This window comes from Ovis aries, chromosome 3 (genome assembly GCF_016772045.2).
Source record: "Ovis aries strain OAR_USU_Benz2616 breed Rambouillet chromosome 3, ARS-UI_Ramb_v3.0, whole genome shotgun sequence".
NCBI lineage: Eukaryota > Metazoa > Chordata > Mammalia > Artiodactyla > Bovidae > Ovis > Ovis aries.
In genome coordinates this window covers 172,166,390-172,172,157 of record NC_056056.1, presented here as the reverse complement: position 1 = coordinate 172,172,157, position 5,768 = coordinate 172,166,390, and positions in this window count along the sequence as shown.

Here is a 5,768-nt window from a genome sequence, read left to right as displayed (position 1 = left end):
TCGCTTAATCCTCACAAGAATCCTGCAAAAGCGGAAAGTATCCCCCATAGTGCTGATAAGGATCCTTTGGCCCAGAGATGGTGAGTAACTTTCCCAAGATTGTCCAGCTAGTAATTGACTGAAGGGCTTCCCTTGTGGCTCAGCTGGTAAAGAATCTGCCTGCAATGAGGGAGACCTGGGTTTGATCCCTGGGATAGGAAGACCTCCTGGAGAAGGAAAAGGCCACCCACTCTGGTATTCCGGCCTGGAGAATTCCATGGACACAGAGTCGGATGCAACTGAGTGATTTTCACTTTCACTTTAATTGACTGAATTAGGATTTGAACTCGGGTCCGTCTGTCTTTGTGGCTCATCTTTTGTCAGCTGAGCCACCTTGCCTCTCTGGAATGACACTCCTCAACATTAGGACTGCTGTAACTTCTTCTCCTAAGGGGAAAAAAATCCTTGCTGAACGAATGGAACCATGTCCCAGGGGTGGTGCTTTCTCAGCTTGTCTTTTCCTTTCTAGGACAACACAGATCTGAAGCACAGAAGTTAAGAGCAGACATTATGGCTTTGGGCTACGGAGAATAAGAAAACCACTTAGGCAGTGTTCCTGGGTTCATAGCTTTCCCTGGAAAGAGAACTATTTTCCTTATAGGATTATTTTTTCTATAGGAGCAGTAGTGTTGCTCCATGGAGAAGAAGGGGCAGTGTCTGCTGGTGGTGATCTTCAGAAGACCCATTCTCTTGGCGTTCAGCAGTGGAGGGTGATTAGTGGGTGGACGAACTGCTCACAGTCCATCTCTGAGATCTGAGTATCAGTGCATCACCACCGAGAACCTGATACTCTCCTATGCTGGCCAGAGCTCCACAGCCACCACGGTCCTACCCTCTCCTGCCCCAAGCGGGCACACTCATACATATTTTTTTTTTTCATTTTGAAAAGTGTGTGAAAATTCTCAGAAAGAGAAGATTTTTAACAAGATTTACATCTATATATTTAAAATAACCAAACCGCAAATACAAAATAAAAATAATAGCCTAGTCTTATTGAGAGTCTTTGTAGCCCAAGCTTTACATGTATTATTAACCCACTGGAGGCTCACCATAACCTTGTGAAGTACTGATCCAATCTCTCAGCTGAGGAGACTATAGCCCAGAGAGTTTAAATAATTGCCGGGTATATTCTGTAGTTGATTTCTGGTATCTATCAGATCCCAGCAGTAAATAGAAGAGATACTAAATTGGGTCAATCAGGAAGAGTTCAATATCGGGACTAGATATGCTAGCTGGGCTTCCCAGGCGGCACCAGTTGTAAAGAACCTGCCTGCCTATGCAGAAGAACTCAGTCCCTGGGTTGGGAAGATCCCCTGGAAGAGGGCATAGCAACCCACTCCAGTATTCTTGCCTGGAGAATCCCATGGACAGAGGAATCTGGTGGGCTATAGTCCATAGGGTCACAAAAAGTTGGACATGACTAAAGCAGCTTAGCACATGCATACACTCTAGATGGAGTGGGCAGGGTATAAGGAAACTGAGAAAGCATAAGCAATACCTCGGCTCCAGACATTAAAAAAAAGAGCTCTGCCAGGAGCTATGACTTTGAGTGGGGGGAGGTACCAAATACCCCCAGTTACTCTCCTCCCTTCTGTCTCCCTCCAGTCTCCCACAGTGCTTTCCATCAGCCGAACCCAACTGCAAGTAAGAGGACAAGAGACCCTTGATTCGGTCCATACAGGTTGACCTCCCTGGGGCACAGGAGAGGATGGAGAAGAATAGAGAATGGATCTGGAAAAGAAAACAGAAAACATTCAGTACACGTTATCTCAGTTTGGACAATTAGCTCTTCTTGCTCTAGAACCTGAAATCGAAAACAGAGAGACAGAGAAACTGTCATTAAAAATGAATACTGTTAAGCATCTTTTCATGGATAACAAACACATGAAAAGATGCTCAACATCCCTCATTATCAGAGAAATGCAAATCAAAACCACAATGAGGTACCATTTCATGCCAGTCAGAATGGCTGTGATCCAAAAGTCTACAAGCAATAAATGCTGGAGTGGGTGTGGAGAAAAGGAAACTCTTACACTGTTGGTGGGAATGCAAACTAGTACAGCCATTATGGAGAACAGTGTGGAGATTCCTTAAAAAACTGGAAATAGAACTGCCATATGACCCAGCAATCCCACTGCTGGGCACACACACCGAGGAAACCAGAATTGAAAGAGACACGTGTACCCCAATGTTCATCGCAGCACTGTTTATAATAGCCAGGACATGGAAGCAACCTAGACGTCCATCAGCAGATGAATGGATAAGAAAGCTGTGTTACATATACACAATGGAGTATTACTCAGCCATTAAAAAGAATACGCTTGAATCAGTTCTAATGAGGTGGATGAAACTGGAGCCTATTATACAAAGTGAAGTAAGCCAGAAAGAAAAACACCAATACAGTATACTAACACATATATATGGAATTTAGAAAGATGGTTAATGATAACCCTGTATGTGAGACAGCAAAAGAGACACAGATGTATAGAACAGATTTTGGACTCTGTGGGAGAGGGAGAGGGTGGGCTGATTTGGGAGAATGGCATGGAAACATGTATAATATCATATATGAAATGAATCGCCAGTCCAGGTTCGATGCATGATACTGGATGCTTGAGGCTGGTGCACTGGAACGACCCAGAGGGATGGTATGGGGAGGGAGGTGAGAGGGGGGTTCAGGATGGGGAACACGTGTATACCTGTGGCAGATTCATGTTGATGTATGGCAAAACCAATACAATATTGTAAAGTAATTAACCTCCAATTAAAATAAATAAATTTATATTAAAAACAAATAAATAAAAATGAATACTGTTAATGGTGCATGACAGAATGTCCACCAATTTCTGCTGGCAAAGAATCTTGAACTTTTCTGCTTCCATTTCTTCCACAAATTGGTTGCTCAGCAGTCCAGGATGTTTCCAATGTCTCTTACTTCTGCTTAACACGATGGAAGTCATTTACTGTCACTTGTAACTGAAAGGTCCCTAATGAAGCAATGCCCCAATTTTTAGTATTGGCATTTAGATCACTGCATTTATGGCTACATTCCCAACTGTACTCAAGAAAAGGACTTATGTAGAAGAAGCAGAGGAGAGAGGGAAGGAAAGAGGAGATGGGAGAAAGAAGGAGAAGGTAAGGAGAAGGAAGGGTGGGAAAGGGAAGAGAAAGAGAACAAGAACACAAATGATTATGAACACTTGGAAAGTAGGAACTTCTTTGATACGATCCTGCTGAGAACCACTGTTCCATCACCCACATTCTCAGATGGTTCTTTCGGAGAAAAACTTAATTATCGGGTTGTAATTTTTTAGAGTTAGCTATTTTGGTTAATTGAATTTGCTAGTTAACTGTCCATCACATTTGAATTTTAATCTAAGCCATATTACCTGAAATCTTAAATGGATCTGCAGCAGTTGTTTGAGATCCCTAAAGGGCAGATTGGAGAGAGACAACTCAGTTGGATTTCTTACCTCTCATTGAGAGAAATCAACCAGGCAGTCATTTAGTTTGCAAACATTTGTCAATTACCTTGTTGTATGTGCATGGAGGGTTCCAATCAGGACATATAAAAATGAAATGACAATGTCTTTTCATGGGAGGTGACTTAGAGCCTTAGCTTTTAGTACCCTCTGCCTGGTGATATCTATTTTATTCTTAGTGTTTTAATAGACAGCTCTTTTTCCAAATTATTTTAAGATATGTCTGAACAGAAAAACCATTTATGTGTGTGCGTGCATTTCACTTTCTCTTAATTGCACCTGTGGAGAGAGCTTAGCTCTTTAAACTCCAGGTTTCTGGCCAAGACCTTTCCGACCGCCTGAGGGCAGCATAACCTTACACAGAAAAGCCCCTTGAAGGAACCAACTGGCTTTCTGAGCTCCTGGCTTTCAAACATAAGCCTTTTAAGTAATGTTTCCCAAATGATTGACTCGGGAAGTATTATATTTGAAGAAACGGTTCTACAATTAAACAGGTTTAGGCAACTCTGGTTTAATCAAAGTTAACATCTGAGATTTTACCAGAAAAGCATATGAAATGTTCTGAGAAGTCTTGCAGGGAAGACATCTTCTAACTCGGATGGGAAGTTAATTTGATGAGAAGGCTCTTGTCATTTAACCTGTTCTCAAAGTTAATACTACTCAACCAAGACTAAAGTGTGTATTTAAAGTATATTTCATGTTAAATGTTGGACAGAAAACAAAATTCAGTAAAGCAATTATCCTTCAATTTAAAATCAATTTAAAAATAAATTAATTTTTAAAAAAGTGTATCAAGTACCAGTCAGAACTGAGTTTTCTCAAGAAGAAAAAGAAAGATAGAGAGGTAAAACCAGAAATCCACAGGCTTCAGCAGGGAAGCTAAATAGAAAATGGAGTGTTCTGAGAAAATGAGGAAATACCTCTTCATGGGAATCCAAAAATAAGACTGAGATTCTAAATAATGTTGGAGAATTAAAGCTGGAATAAGACTGGTACTTCTGATCAACACAAGGCCTTTTTAGAATAAAGTTAAAAGATTTGCAAGACAAAAAGTATTGCTCACCATCCAATTACACAAGGATCAAGTCATTAGCCACTGCAGTTGCTGCCCAACAGCGCACCCTGAGAGGTGTGAGCTTATGTGCTCGGTCGCTCAGTTGTGTATGACTCTATGTGACCCCATAGACTGTAGCCCACCAGGATACTCCGAACATGGGATTTCCCAGGCAAGAATACTGGAGTGGGTTGTCATTTCCTTCTCCAGAGGATCTTCCCAATCTGTGGATTAAACCCGGATCTCTTGAGTCTCCTGCACAGTGGCAGGCGGATTCTTCACCACTGGGCCACCTGGGAATCCCTGAGAGGAATTCAGGACAAAAAGCCAGATGAGGCATTCTGTGTTTTGGGAAAACAGGCCCCCTAGATAGTTGATATATATCTCAGGAGGAAGTTTAATGAGCCAAGATTCTTGCATCTTCCCATACATACAAATACTCTAAAAAGATCTTCACGACCCAGATAATCATGATGGTGTGATCACTAATCTAGAGCCAGACATCTTGGAATGTGAAGTCAAGTGGGCCTTGGAAAGCATCGCTACGAACAAAGCTAGTGGAGTAATGGAATTCCAGTTGAGCTGTTTCAAATCCTGAAAGATGATGCTGTGAAAGTGCTGCACTCCATATGCCAGCAAGTTTGGAAAACTCAACAGTGGCCACAGGACTAGAAAAGGTCAGTTTTCATTCCAATCGCAAAGAAAGGCAATGCCAAAGAATGCTCAAACTACCGCACAATTGCACTCATCTCACATGCTAGTAAAGTAATGCTCAAAATTCTCCAGGCCAGGCTTCAGCAATACATGAACCGTGAACTTTCTGATGTTCAAGCTGGTTTTAGAAAAGGCAGAGGAACCAGAGATCAAATTGCCAACATTCACTGGATCATGGAAAAGCAAGAGAATTCCAGAAAAACATCTATTTCTGCTTTATTGACTATGCCAAAGCCTTTGACTGTGTGCATCACAATAAACTGTGGACAATTCTGAAAGAGATGGGAAGACCAGACCACCTGACCTGCCTCTTGAGAAACCTGTATGCAGGTCAGGAAGCAACAGTTCGAACTGGACATGGAACAACAGACTGGTTCCAAATAAGAAAAGGAGTACGTCAAGGCTGTATATTGTCACCCTGCTTATTTAACTTCTATGCAGAGTACATCATGAGAAACGCTGGACTGGAAGAAACACAA